At 34.7% G+C, this 16,163-nt stretch overlaps 1 non-coding gene across 1 annotated transcript; it reads left to right on the top strand.

Moving 5' to 3' along the window:
- The first annotated feature begins 987 nt into the window (after nucleotides 1-987).
- Nucleotides 988-1,094, top strand: LOC128595091 (U6 spliceosomal RNA). The gene has a single exon (XR_008382777.1). It is a non-coding gene; the product is annotated as a U6 spliceosomal RNA (small nuclear RNA).
- The last annotated feature ends 15,069 nt before the right edge of the window (nucleotides 1,095-16,163 follow it).

The raw sequence follows: 16,163 nt of genomic DNA, 5'->3' as shown, positions 1-16,163 counted from the left end.
TAAATAAAGGATCTACAATTTAACAATTGGTTTGTAATGAGCCCTGACTACAATTATTCTACTATTTTAAAAAGAAATGATATACCAATTTATGTGTATTAATTAATTTAGTATTGCTAAACAGAGTCTATGACTCTGGATAATCCATAAGAATCACATTTCATGATTCTGGTGGCTGAAAAATCCAAGAACATAACAGCAGAATTCTCTTTAAGTAAGGGCCTTGTGTTGCATCAAGGACTTTGAGTAAAGGCCATGTGTTGTATCAAAACAGCAAATAATCAGAAAGGTGAGTTGGGTGTGTGCCAATAGAAAGAAAAAACAGGAGGAAACTTGCTTTGTAACAACCCACTCGTGTCATAACTAATTTAGTCCCAAGGGAGAATGAGGACTCAATCCCAAGAAACAGCATTAATTTATTTTATCTTATTTTTTAAGATATCTGCCCTCATGACTCAAATGTCATCCCTTAGGCTCCACCTCCTACCACTACCACTTGGAAATCAAATTTCAACACAAGTGTCAAAAGGGAAAAATATATTCACATCAAAGAACTATCCAATAAATTTAAGTTTTGTGTTGGTACTAATATGTTCAATATTTATAAATAAAATATATCCTACAAAAACTAAATCAATCTTTTATTAATGGCTAGAAATAATATACTCTCCAAATGTAAACCATTTGCAAAGATTGACTAATAATACAAAAGCATTAAAAAAACAAAATGACGCAATTGGATTTAAAATGTGAAGAACTAGTTTATCATAGAAAGAGTTGGCATGTGTTTAAATACATGGTTTAGTGCATTCTTAAATTAATAAAGTAAAAGTGTATCTTTTATGTAGACTAGAAAGAAGTCAGAGTTATATTGTTAGCAGAAAAGCTTGCACACCAAAAATTGTAATATTAATAAATAATATTATAAAAAGCAAATGAGGAAATTTTTCAATACTAAATCAGCATGTGGTAAGAAAAAGAGGTTTAATGCTCACTTAGGCACCACATCTGCTAATATTGGAATGATACAGAGAAGATAAGCATGGCTCTTGTATAAGGATAACACAAAAATTCATGCAACATTTAATATATTTTCTAAAGTCCATGATACAAAAACATCAAGTAATTTATAAAGAAAACTTACCAGACTAATAGCAGACTTCTGAGTAGAAAACTTTAGAAGCCAGAAAGGATTGGGGTTCTTTGTAAACAGAATAGTTCTCAGCTAAGAATTTTATATTCTTCAAAACTAAGTTTTATAAGTGAAGTAGAAATAAATTATTTTCCAGCTCCCCCACCCAGAAAAAAATACTAAGGCAATTTGCCACCAATAGATTGGATGTACAAGAAATACTCAAATGAGTTCTAAACATCAAACTCTGATGAGGCTGAGTGGTTGATCTTCACCAGTATAGAATCACTAGAAAGTATAATTACTGGAAAATATAAAATAAAGATTTAAAAACAGTAACACATCGAAGAATACAAAGCACCTAGGTAACAAACAACACGATGACTGGAACAGTACTTCATATGTCAATAATAACTGAATGTAAATGGCCTGACACCCCACTTGATAGATACAGATTTTCAGAGAAAATGAAAATACAACCAAATATCAGTTGTCTTAAAGAAACCAAATTAACTCTGAAAGGGTCTTTTGACTCAAGGTAGAAGGTTTAAAATGAAAATTCCAGGAGAATGGAAACCAAAAACATCAGAAAAAACAAACTTTAAATCAACAACCATAAAAATAAACAAAGAAGATCATATATAATGATTAGGGTACCAATTCAGCAAGAGATATAAAATCCTAAATACATATGCACTTAAAACAAAAACACCCAGATGCATATAACAAATACTACCAGATCTAAGCAAGAAATAAATAACAAAACATGAGTAGTGGGGGACTTCAACACTGACAGCACTAAAAAGATCTGGCTAGAAGTCAATAAAGACACACTAAACTTAAACTTGACTTTGGAATAAATAAAAATAACAGACACTTATAGAATATTTAACCAAAAAATGTGCAGAAAATAATTCTTTCTGCATCAGTACATGGAACATTCACTAAGAAAGAACATATTATAGGCAATATAACCAGTCTCCATGAATTTGTAAAAATAAAAATCATATGAAGCATCTTTCCAGACCACAGTTAAGTAAAACAACAAATCAATTCTAAGATGAAATCTCAAAACTGTGCAAATACTTGGAAATAAAAGATGTGACTCCTGAATGATATTTTGATCTTTAGGTTAATAACAAAACCAAGACAAAATTTTTAAAATTGTTTGAAATGTATAGCTGTGACATAAGGTACCAAAACTTTTGAGACACAGTAAAAGCTATCCTAAGAGGGAAGTTGATAGTACTAAATGTCTAAATTGAAATGACAGGAAGATTATAAATTGACAACTTAATATCACACCTCAAGAAACCAAACCCAAAGCCATCAGGGAGAGAATAAAAACAACAATTTCAGAGCAGAATGAAACAAAATTTAAATCAAAAACAATGCAATGGATCAAAAAAATGGCAAGTTGGTTCTTTGGAAAGGTAAACAAAATGATAGGCACTAGCTACACAAACAGAAAAAGAGAGAGAGAAAATTCAAATATGCTCAATTAGCTATAAGAAAAGGACAGATTACAATTGATACTACAGAATATCTAAGATGATCTGAGATTACTATAAAAACATGTATGCAAACTGGAAAATGTAGAGAAAATGGATAAATTCCTTTAAACATCCAACTCCCAAGTTTCAATCAGAAAGAAAATAAAAACCTCGAATGAACTAATAATAAACAATGTGGTTGAATCAGTTACAAAAAAACAAAGCAAAACAAAAAACTGCCTAAAAAGTTGAGAAGATAATCCTCCATAACTCATTCTATAGAGCCAGAATTATCCTAATATGAAAGCCATGAAAGGAGACAACAACAACAACAAAAGTATGGACCAATATCCTTGAGAGACATAGATGGAAAAATCCTCAACAGAATACTAGTAAATAGAGTTCAACAGTATATTCAAAAAATAATTCATAACCGTCAAATGGTCTTTTTATCCCGGGGATGTAAGGACAGTTTAACTTACAGAGGTCAATAAATGTAATACACTACATAAACAAAAGAAAAGCAAAATCTCTATATTCATTTCAAAAGTTGCAGAAAAATATTTTTTTCATAAAATCCAGTATCTCCTCTTGATAAAAACCTTCAACAAACTAGGCATAGAGGGAACATACCTCAAATAATAAAAAACACAGGTGACAATCCCACAGCCAACATCATATTGAATGGGTAAAACGTGAAAGTATTATCCCTAAAAAGTGGAAGAAGACAAGGATGCCCATATTCACCACTTTTATTTAACATGGTACTCAAGGTTCTAGGTAGAGCAATCAGGCAAAAAAAAAAATATATATATATAATATAGGGCATCATTATTGAAAAAGAGGAAGTCAAACTATCTCTGGCTGCAGATGATGTGGTCATATGCCTAAACCCCTATAGACTCTTCCACAAGACTCTTAGAACTGAGAGATGAATTCAGTAAAGTCTCAGATTACAAAATCAACATACGCAAATCAGTAGCAATGCTATATACCAATAAGACCAAGCTGAGAATCAAATCAAGAACTCAAACCTATTTACAATAGTTGAGAAAATAAAGAAATATTTAGGCATATACATAACCAAAGAAGTGAAAGATTTCTATAATAGGAACCATAAAGCACTAATGAGAGAAATTTTCAATATAGAAAAACATATTGAAAAACATTCCAGTCTCATGGACTGGATAAATCAATGCTGTGAAAAAGACCATACTGCCAAACCACTATACAGATTCAATGCAATTCCTGTAAAAACACCAATGCCATATTTAACCATATTAAAAAAAAATACAAAAATTAATATGTAACTAAAAAGAACCCAAATAGGAAAAGAATAAATCTGCAGGTATCACATTGCCTATTTTTAAATCATACTACAAATTTGTAACCAAAACAGCAAAGTACTGACATAAAAGTAACACATCGATGACTGGAACAAAATAAGGAACCAAGAAATAAAGCCAAGTAACTACAACTAACTGATGTTCAACAAAGCAGACAAAAACATACACTGGGGAAACAATTCAAGGAATTGTTTCAGAAAAGTTAAATAGTCATACACAGAGAATGAAATTGTGTTCTTATTTAACACCATATACAAAAATTAATTCAAGATGGGATGAAGATTTAAAGGTAAACCATGAAATAGTAAAAGTATTAGAAGAAAACCTTTGAGAAGTTCTTCCGGATATTCACCTAGGCAAAGAATAAAGAGCCCAAAGTAAAGGCAACAAAAATATAAATAAATAAATGGGACATAATTCAACTGAAAAGCTTCTACACAGCAAAGGAAAAACAGAATGGTAAAACAAACTACAGGTTGGGAAAAAATGCAAACTCTATACTTGACAAAAGACAGATATGCAGAATCTACAAGGAACTCAAACATATCAGCAGGATAAAAAGAAACAACTCCAACAAAAAGTAGGAAAAAGACATGAAAAGAAAGACATTTTTAAAGAAAAATATAAACAGCCAATAAAAATATGGAAGAAAATGTGCAGCATTCAGGGATTTTTAACTTAAATCCCAAATGATATCCCCTTAGCTCTCTCAGAATGGTCCTTATTAAATTGTAAAGAAAAAAAAGACATGTGTGTGTGGATGCAGTGAAAAGGGAATACTTACACACTGTTGGTTGGAATGTCACTTAGTACAGCCTAGATAGAAAACAGCATGGAGATTTGTCAAAGAACTCAAATTACAGATTTATATGTCATCTCTTCCACAATACCACTAGTGGGCATCTACTCGAAGGAAAGGAATTCATTATATCAAAAAGATAGCTGCAATTGTGTGTTTATTGTGGTACAATCAATATTAATTTCACCATCATGGGTTTGATCTTGAGTCTTTTCTCTTGGTTATATTTTCTAGGCTTTACATGTATTGAGTAGTTGTTGCTTGTATCCTGGATATTACAAAGTTCATGTTTGTGAAACAAAAAAAGAGTAAGATGTTTAATTAAAATTTAAGGACAAGACTTTATATCATTTCTAGTCCCGTCCACATTTAGTTAACAAATATCAGTTATTAACACTTGAAAATTAATGAACCAAATGTGTATCAAGCATTGGCTCAATCATTTGCCAAACATTAACTCAGGCAATATAAACCCCCTGACAACCCTGCAAATAATTTGATAGTTGGTGATATTTATGATAAGATACACCATTTTTCTTCACTAAAATTTGCAAATACTTCACTCAGACTTTCACATTTAAAAATATGTTAAAAACCTCAGATATTCCTTCAATATCAAAATTTCATCTAACAATCTAGTTTGGGGATTTAACATCATAGTTTTCCCACAGTATGCATGGAGGATCTTTTCCAGGACCCACATGGATTCCAAAACAGACAGTTAAGTCCCTTATACATAGTATAAAATGACATAGTATTTGCCATTAACTCCCTAATACAATGTGAGTGCTTTTTAAGTGGTTGTTGTACTCTATAATTTAGGGGATGATTACATGAAGAAAAATCTGTACATGCTCAGTATAGATGCAACCATTCATTTTTTCTGGTCATTCATTTTTATATTTTATCTGCAGTGGGCATAATCTTCAAATGTAAAATTCACGGGTACAGTGGATATTAACTGTATATTTGAAACATTTGGACATATGAAATGGATGAATTTTGATGTATAGAGCAGAGTTTGTCAAAAAGAGACAGTGTTTAAACTAAGCCAGCGGTCAGAGGGGAATAATGAAATGCAGTGTATAACGGTGTTAGACATGTCAAGGAAGAAATATGGTTGAGTGAAGGGAAATACATCAGAGATTCTGAAGAGAAAGGGGGATAAGGTCACTGAAATTAGCAAGAAGAAAGCCAATTGAGGTCTCTACAGGATCCTTTTCAGAAGAATGATGTGCATAGAATATAGACAATATGAATTTAAAGGTGGCCCTGAATGGATAGGAGTTAGATGAGGTGAGAGTGATTAATTACGAAAAAAATGGCAGTGAAATGAAGGGTGGAAATTACATGTTACATGAAATAGGCAGCATGGTCACATAAAAGGTTTTTAAAATCATTATTATTTTCTAATACTGGTGAAGTTCCTGAATATTTAACATATGGACAGAGAAGACAAGCTCAGGAAAAAAGAAAAGAGAAGAAAAGGCATACAGTTGGGAGACCAAGAAAAATTAAGTAATCAAACCTATCTACTATTGGTCACGAACAGAAAGAATCAAGTGTTGGGGTATCAGACAATGTTGAAGTTAGTAAGCCTTAAAAAAGTCCCCAAAATAAAAGCATCCTAGATTTTAGCTTAGAAAACTGTTTTGCCAAGTAGAACAGGGTGGCTAATGCAAATGGGTTTTGGCCTTGATAGAAGTTTCACTTCCTTTTCCTTTGGATATGCCTCCATTAAGTACCATACTACTCCTATGCCTTACTTTTTTCCAGGTATGATTGTTCCAACCACTGAGTGGATCATGATTCTTCTCATTTTCAGAATTTATTTTTCACTGTTTCGTTAAAGAACACACACACACAAGAAAAATATTCCCAACAGTTCTTTCCCATATACTTCTGCCATGCATAAATGTGATTTTCAGTGTTGAATTCCAATCTACATGGAGTAAAATTCAATAAGAAAAGCTTGGTGCACCTTCATCAACTTTTCTGCCAAAGCCTTAAAAAGAGATGGTGCCCCCACTCCAGTGTCACCTTCCACTCTCCACACTGGTTCTTCACTGATAAGAAACAGCTGATTCACCATGCTGTGATGTTCTGACCCTTCTATCTGCAATTATTTTCTATTTCCTTTGTCCCTTATATATTCTTTACAAACATACTTAATAAGTATGCTTTCGGAAATTTTTTTACTATTCCAGTCAGGTTGCTTCTTCTTTTTTCTGTGACACTTTAGTACAATGCATATACTTCTGCTATTCACCCATATTATAATAATTATGATATCTTGATATATGTTTGTTTCCTCTATGAGATAATAAGGCTTGTGTGTTTAGGGACCTTAAGTTTTCTTTTTTGAAATAACCACATAGATCATGTATATGTTAATGCATTTATGGGGTACAATGTGCTGATTTTATATACAAATTGGAATGCTTACATCGAACTAATTAATATGGGACCTTAAGTTGCACATTGACATTTCCACCTCCTACTAGAAGGTTATGTAGATTGGGGAAAAATTCACTAAAATTATAAGAAAGTGGGGGAGGAAAGAAAAGAAAAGGAGAGATACAGAAATAAAAAGAAAAGAGAGAGAAGAAAGAAAGAAAGAGAGAGAAAGAAAGAAAGAGAGAGAGAGAGAGAGAGAGAGAAAGAAAGAAAGAAAGAAAGAAAGAAAGAAAGAGAGAAGGAGGGAGGAAGAAAGGGAGCAAAGAAAAGAAGGAGGGTGGAAAAGAGGGAGAGAAAAAAGATAAGAAGGAAAAATAGATATGATATTAACAACTATTTAACTATTTGAACTTGTCAGAGGTTTATCTATCTACGTATAATAGATACAATGTTTTCTACCATATTAGAACAATTCTCAGAGGAAACTTGTCCTCTTCTTGGGGAAATATGAAAGTCCATATTCCAGCCTTTCTGGTACATCTATTAGCTCCCCTTTCATGTCATATTCTAATGGTGTGATTTTTGTCCTTCTCTGAGATCATCAGCAGACCCATGAAAATGGACACCCAAAATAATTTAAACATTCCTCAAGCTGCCATTCAGGATTAATTTCAAACCACTTCTGTGGAGGAAATTTCTTTCCTCACCTCCATGACGTTAAAGCCAATAAGTTTATGAATCTCATGTTACAATAACCATAGTCTGCACACTGTTAATAATTACTACAAACTTTCATTCCCTGACCCCCACCCTGGAACAAGAAGAACAGGAGGAGGAGGAAGAGGAAGAGGAAGGAGGAAAAGGAAGAGGAAGAAGGAAGAGGGGAAGGAGAAGAAGATGAAAAGAGAGAATAAAATCCCCAAACAAAAATATTGAGTATCCATTCGTGTTTGACAAGCCTAAATACTGGTATATATTCTAAAATTATACATGATTAATTGTAAACTAAATATATAAAAGAAATAAGAAATATATATGAATATAATATACTTACGTGAACTTTAAAAGGATTCATTATAAAATATTCACTAAGATTTGTAGTCAAATAATAATGAAAATAGCAAGAAAGACAACATATATGTATATAACACAATAGTGTATTTTATAATTAATAAAATTAATGCAAAGCAACAATCATTCTTGAGTACTTTATATGTAAAATCCACTTTCTAAGGAATTTGAATATATTTTATCTTTTAACCTTTATATTAACTTATAAGGTAGAATTTTAATCTTTGTTTCACGGATTTAAGAAATATAATTTTCAAAGGTCAAGGATGTTTATTTATAATCTGACATAGAAAGTTAAGATTCAAATTTAAATCCATCTTAGTCAAAGTCTCAGTGCTAAACATTCTTTTATGTAAGCCCAGTGCAGGGACTTTTTCAGAACATCAGAAAAGTGAATCAATGTAGAAATAGTCAAACTGTTCATTTTTCAGAAATCTAATGTATGAAATGATTGTAGCATGGTTCTGACAGAACCATGTTTTAAAAGAGATTTTACTCTAACATGGTTGACATATTAGGGAACGATTTGAGCATAACAGAAATTTCATGTTTGCTTATGTGCAATTCATCCTTACAGACACTTGGTGAATACAGAAAACTGTCCTCAATTCATCTGAGCTGGTGAGAATACCCAAAATCCACACACCACAAACCTCTACCAGCTACCTTACTTTACCTAGGTGTTAGACACACTGATCCACATCTGGTGTCATGAATTTCCACACAATTTCAGATAATAACCTATAAGATGCAACCCCTTCCACATTGATTTTTATAAACAAACTTAGGGTTTTTTCCCAAAGTAAAATTCAATGTTTATTTTACTAATTAAGTATTACTTAATTATTTAATATGTGTTCCCTATCATTTTTTAAAGTTTTTGCTTTTAATGTGCCACTGTTGATGTTTTTGAGGGCTATTCCTCAATTCCATTTTTTTCCACAAGCCTTGTGTATTTCTTTATACAATTTGTGCAGCAAAGTGATTATTAAGAATACCTATGTAGCATTATAACAACACTGACTCATAATATTCTTGAAGAAGTTATATTCCATGATCTTATTTAAGGAACTTAGAGATGTTTTTCTCTAAAGAGTTGGCTGTCCTTAGTTAACAGGACAGTTTTAGTATAGGGCTAGAAATGAAAATATAACAGTAATCGTGAGGGAGACGTCAGAAAGATGTCAAAAATAAGAAGCCCCAGAAACTCCTTTGACTATATCCCCCCAATTCAACAACAATACATGGGCCCATTCCCTTTGTGAGAAATACAGTTAAAAAACAGCCTGCATCAAAGCCAGGAGACAAATTTTGTGGCACTTTCTTCTCATAGTCCCTCTCTTGGCAAAGGACCAAATAAAGAAGAGGGAACTTCACTTCCTGGTTTCTCTTGGGGAGGGGGGGGAATGCTCAATGATGTTTTCAGTATTCTGACTTCTGGGGTTATCTTCCTAGAGACTGGCTTGCATCTTTTGTCTTGGAGAAGTGTCATGACCTGGTGTATTCTATCTAGGTTCTTACAGGACAGTGGGAACAATACAAATGCAGCTACTTCTTCAATAGACCCAAGGGATAGCAAACAGACCACAGAGAGAATAAGAGATTCCAAGCTCTGGGGTGGGAAAATAGGCAAACCGGCAGATCCTTCTAATTAGTAATATACACCCACGTCAAGAGAAGACACACAGGAAAGGCTTAAGATAACCTCAAATTATCAAGCCATGCTGAAAAATCCTCCCTGTATGAAGACAATTCATCAGGACTAAGAGGGGTGGCAACTTTTTCTGCTGTATGGATGTCAACACAAAGATGTAAGAAACTTGAAGAAGTGGACAAACAGCCTAATCACAGGAGCAAAATTAATCTCCAGAAACAAACACAAAAAACAAACAAAAAACAACAAATAAAACCTCAGTGGTATATAAATTAACTGACCAAAAATTAAGAAAATAATTCTCTAGATGAATTCTTTGGGGGCAGTTAAGACATTATCAGATAAACAAAAGCTGAGAGACTTTGTTACCACTAGACCTGTCTTGCAAGAAATGCTTCAGGGATTCTTGGTAGGTAAAATTAATAGACACTAGACAGTAACTTGAAGACAGATGAAGAAATAAATATAAAGGTAATACATGGGTTATTATAAAATCTATTATTATTTTAACAATAATTTGTATTTTCACTTCTTGTTTTCTACAAAATTAAAGAAACTAATACATTAAAAATTATTTGAATCAAAACTAGTGTTATTGTAATTCATAGAGTAAAATGGAGGGACCCACCCAAATAGAATGTGCTCACCCTGACCCTTCCAATGGATGTCCCACCCAGGAAAGATAATGTGCCATCCCCCACCCTTCTGACCTTTAAAACTACCCTCCACTTAACCCACATGCTGACTTCCTTCTCTAGCTCATCTTACCCGCACCCGGGTGGAAATAAAGGCTAAAATGTTGCCCACACTGAACCTGGACTCAGTTTCCTTTCATTCACATTTAGGAATAATCTTTTATTTTCAGTCTTTGACCTCTCAGTAATTGGTATGTATCTTTACACTTTATTGTCTACATAATTGAAGACACACATTTAAAAGAATTAATAGTTCTATTATTTTGTACATACAATGTATAAAGATATAATTTTGTAACATCAATAACTGAAAGCCATGGGGATGGAGCTGTCAAGGAGGGGAGTTTTTGCATATTTTAAAACCTAAACTTGTATAAATAAATTTCAAGTTACACAAATTGAGAATGTTAAAAGTAATTCTCATGGTAACTACAAGGAAAAATATGGAATTTACAAAAATAAAATAAGAAGTAATTTTAAACCTTTCACTACAATAATCAGGTAAACAAAAAAGGAGACAATAATACAAAAAATAAGGGACAAAAATATATATGGCATGTAGAAAATAAATAGTGCAAGCAGTAATCCCCTTCTGATATTTTAAATAAAAATGGATTAGACTGAGAGGCAGAGCAAGATGGCAGCCGAGTAACAGCTTCCTTGTATCTGGGCACCGTGAGTCTGGGGAGATAGGACTCCAGGCATCTCTGGCTGGTGGGATCTGCCTATCATCACCCCTGAGAGGATACAGGAAGTCAGCGAGAGACTTCTGGACCCCAAGAGGAGGACTAAAACAGTGAAAAACCGGCAAATGGTCACGGGTGTTCAATCCATCTAAACCCGCCTGTAACTGTAAGTTCAGTAGCAGCGAGACTGCAAACCAGAAAGGCCTTACCTGTGAACTGTTTTGGTGTCTTTGGACTTGGCACTCAGCTGAACTGCCTTGGGGAGAGCCTGAGCGGGAGTGTGGAGAACTTTGGCCTTTGTCTAGGGCCCCAGACTGAGCCACTGAGCCAGACGGAGCTAATAGTGTTTGGCTCTGGGTCACAGGCAGCCATTGTGAGCGATCTGCCCCCCGGCAAGCTCCGCCCTCAGGGTCGCAGAGCTAGAATTGGGTGGGAGCTGGTAACCCAGGGACCAAGTAGCCTAAGGGCGGGGTCTGAGCCGCCTTGCAGCCCTAACCCTTGGGGGCAGAGGGAGACCAGTTTTGGCACACAGGGTAAGTGGATAGCCACTTCAGCAGTGATTCCAGCGACAAGCACTTCCCTGTGAAAGCTTCTGCTCAGCAAGTGAACAAGTTCAAAGTGCCTTTTAAGTGGGCTGAAGAGAGATTTAGGGTGTCTACCTGCAGGGGTTTCAGAAACTAGCAGCCTCCAGTTGTACCAGAACTGTGATTAACATCTCATACCATAGAAGACCACGTGTTGCCCAGACAATATTCAATAACATATACATACTGCTTTGTTTTTGGTTGTGTTTCTTTTTTTTTTTTTGGTTTGGTTGTTTTTTTTGTTTGTTTGTTTATTTTGATGTTGTTGATGTTGTTTTGTTTTTGAAGTTCAACCTTTTCCATACAGATCCTTTTTCTTTCTCAATTTTTCTAGTTTAATTATAATTTCCCATTGCTGCCTATTTCAATAATTATAACTTCATTTTTGTTAGTGTTTCTACTGCTATATTTGGTTTTCCACCCAATTTTATCCTGTAAAGTTTTCTGTTTGCTTGTTTTTGTTTGATTTATAGCATTTTTGTCTTTCCTCTCTACTTGGTGGAGGTGGGGTACTGTGTCTGATCAGGTTAGCAAAGAGATGCTGACCTCAAGGGAACCACCCAACTGGGCACACCCAGAAGGTGGGGTTTTTTTTTTAAGGTTGTGTCAAAGTACCCTACTGTACACTTATATTGCTCTGTCTCCCTCTTTCTGTGCCTCTCTTCTTTTCGTCAATATTCCTTTTACCCACCCCCTCTCCTTTCTCTATTTTTCTTTGTTTTTCTTATCACTCGGTCCTCCTTTCTTTCATCCCTTTTTTGCTCTTCAACCTTCTCACCCTTCTGGTCCTGTAAACCTTAGTCCACAAGCACGAGAACTTAAAGAGCAAGAGGAAGTGAAAAGAAAATTAGGGCAAGGAAACAGATAAAAGAAATCACTCATGAGGAAGAATCACCAGAAAACTCCAGGCAACATGAAGAACCAGTCTAGAACAACCCCGCCAAGGGACCATAAGGTGGCTACTGCAGAGGATTCCACCTATAAAGAAATGTTAGGAATGACAGAAAGGGAATTTAGAATACACATGTTGAAAACAATGAAAGAAATGATGGAAACAATGAAGGAAATTGCTAATAAAGTGGAAAATAACCAAAAGGAAATTCAAAAACAGAATCAAATAAGAGATGAACGATATGAAGAATATAAAAAGGATATAGCAGAGCTGAAGGAAATGAAACAGTCAATTAGGGAACTTAAAAATGCAATGGAAACTATCAGCAACAGGTTAGACCATGCAGAAGAAAGAATTTCAGAGGTAGAACACAAAGTTCTTGAGATAACTCAGATAGTAAAAGAAGCAGAAAAGAAGAGAGAGAAAGCAAAACGTTCACTGTCAGAATTATGGGACTTTATGAAGCGTTCCAACATACGAGTTATAGGAATTCCAGAAGGGGAAGAAGAATGCCCCAGAGGAATGGAAGCCATACTAGAGAATATTATAAAAGAAAATTTCCCAAATATCACCAAAGATTCTGACACACTGCTTTCAGAGGGATATCGGACCCCAGGTCGCCTCAACTCTAACCGAGCTTCTCCAAGACACATTGTGATGAACCTGTCCAAAGTCAAGACAAAAGAAAAGATTCTGCAAGCTGCCAGGAGTAAGCGCCAGTTGACCTACAGGGGCAAATCCATCAGAGTGACCGCAGACTTCTCTAATGAAACTTTCCAAGCAAGAAGACAATGGTCATCTACCTTTATCTACTTAAACAGAACAATTTCCAGCCAAGAATTCTGCACCCTGCTAAGATAAGCTTCAAAATTGACGGAGAAATCAAATCATTTAGGGATATACAAACATTGAGGAAATTTGCCACAACAAGACCAGCTCTACAGGAAATACTTCAACCTGTTCTGCACACTGACCACCACAATGGATCAGCAGCAAAGTAAGAACTCAGAAATTAAAGGACAGAACCTAACCTCCACACTGATGCAAAAGATAAAACTAAGCAATGGACTCTCACAAAATAAGACGAATAGAATACTACCACACTTATCAATTATCTCAATAAATGTTAATGGCTTGAATTCCCCACTGAAGAGACATAGATTGGTTGACTGGATTAAAAAACACAAGCCATCCATTTGCTGTCTGCAAGAAACACACCTGGCTTCAAAAGACAAATTAAAGCTCCGAGTCAAGGGTTGGAAGACAATTTTTCAGGCAACTGGCATTCACAAGAAAAGAGGAGTTCCAATCTTATTTTCAGATACATGTGGATTTAAAGCAACTAAAGTCAAAAAAGACAAAGATGGTCACTTTATATTGGTCAAGGGAAAAATACAACAAGAAGACATTTCAATTCTAAATATTTATGCACCCAATTTAAATGCTCCCAGATTCTTGAAACAGACCTTACTCAGTCTGAGCAATATGATATCTGATAATACCATAATTACAGGGGACCTTAACACTCCTCTTACAGAGCTGGACAGATCCTCTAAACAGAAATTAAACAAGGATATAAGAGATTTAAATGAGACCCTAGAACAACTGTGCTTGAAAGACGGATATAGAACACTCCTTCCCAAAGATAAAGAATATACATTCTTCTCATCACCCCATGGAACATTCCCCAAAATTGATCATATCCTGGGACACAAAACAAATATCAACAGAATCAAAAGAATTGAAATTTTACCTTGTATCTTCTCAGACCATAAGGCACCAAAGGTGGAACTCAACTCTAACAAAAATGCTTGACCCCACACAAAGGCATGGAAATTAAACAATCTTCTGTTGAATAACAGATGGGTGCAGGAAGAAATAAAACAGGAAATCATTAACTTCCTTGAGCATAACAACAATGAAGACACAAGCTACCAAAACCTGTGGGATACTGCAAAAGCAGTTTTGAGAGGAAAATGCATCGCTTTAGATGCCTACATTCGAAAAACAGAAAGAGAGCACATCAACAATCTCACAAGAGATCTTATGGAATTGGAAAAAGAAGAACAATCTAAGCCTAAACTCAGTAGAAGAAAAGAAATATCCAAAATCAAATCAGAGATCAATGAAATTGAAAACAAAAGAATCATTCAGAAAATTAATGAAACAAGGAGTTGGTTTTTTGAAAAAATAAATAAAATAGATAAACCATTGGCCAGACTAACGAGGAATAGAAAAGTAAAATCTCTAGTAACCTCAATCAGAAATGATAAAGGGGAAATAACAACTGATCCCACAGAGATACAAGAGATCATCTCTGAATACTACCAGAAACTCTATGCCCAAAAATTTGACAATGTGAAAGAAATGGATCAATATTTGGAATCACACTCTCTCACTAGAGTCAGCTAGGAAGAAATAGAGCTCCTGAACAGACCAATTTCAAGCACTGAGATCAAAAAAACAATAAAAAATCTTCCAACCAAAAAATGCCCTGGTCCAGATGGCTTCACTCCAGAATTCTATCAAACCTTCAAGGAAGAGCTGATTCCTGTACAGCAGAAATTATTCCAAAAAACTGAGGAAGAAGGAATCCTCCCCAACACATTCTATGAAGCAAACATCACCCTGATCCCCAAACCAGGAAAAGACCCAAACAAAAAGGAGAATTTCAGACCAATCTCACTCATGAATATAGATGGAAAAATTCTCAACCAAATCCTAGCCAATAGATTACAGCTTATCATCAAAAAAGTCATTCATCATGATCAAGTAGGCTTCATCCCAGGGATGCAAGGCTGGTTTAACATACGCAAGTCTATAAACGTTATCCACCATATTAACAGAGGCAAAAATAAAGATCACATGATCCTCTCAATAGATGCAGAAAAAGCATTTGATAAAATCCAGCATCCTTTTCTAATTAGAACACTGAAGAGTATAGGCATAGGTGGCACATTTCTAAAACTGATTAAAGCTATCTATGACAAACCCACAGCCAATATTTTACTGAATGGAGTAAAACTGAAAGCTTTTCCTCTTAGAACTGGAACCGGACAAGGTTGTTTCTGTTACCTTTACTATTCAACGTAGTGCTGAAAGTTCTAGCCAATACAATGAGGCAAGACAAGGAAATAAAGGGAATCCAAATGGGAGCAGAGGAGGTCAAACTCTCCCTCTTTGCTGACGACATGATCTTATACTTAGAGAACCCCAAAGACTCAACCACAAGACTCCTAGAAGTCATCAAAAAATACAGTAATGTTTCAGGATATAAAATCAATGTCCACAAGTCAGTAGCCTTTGTGTACACCAATAACAGTCAAGATGAGAAGCTAATTAAGGACACAACTCCCTTCACCATAGTTTTAAAGAAAATGAAATACCTAGGAATATACCTAACGAAGGATGTGA

The sequence above is a fragment of the Nycticebus coucang genome, chromosome 9 (genome assembly GCF_027406575.1).
Source record: "Nycticebus coucang isolate mNycCou1 chromosome 9, mNycCou1.pri, whole genome shotgun sequence".
NCBI classification, from domain to species: domain Eukaryota; kingdom Metazoa; phylum Chordata; class Mammalia; order Primates; family Lorisidae; genus Nycticebus; species Nycticebus coucang.
This window is presented reverse-complemented; position numbering and strand designations above follow the sequence as displayed.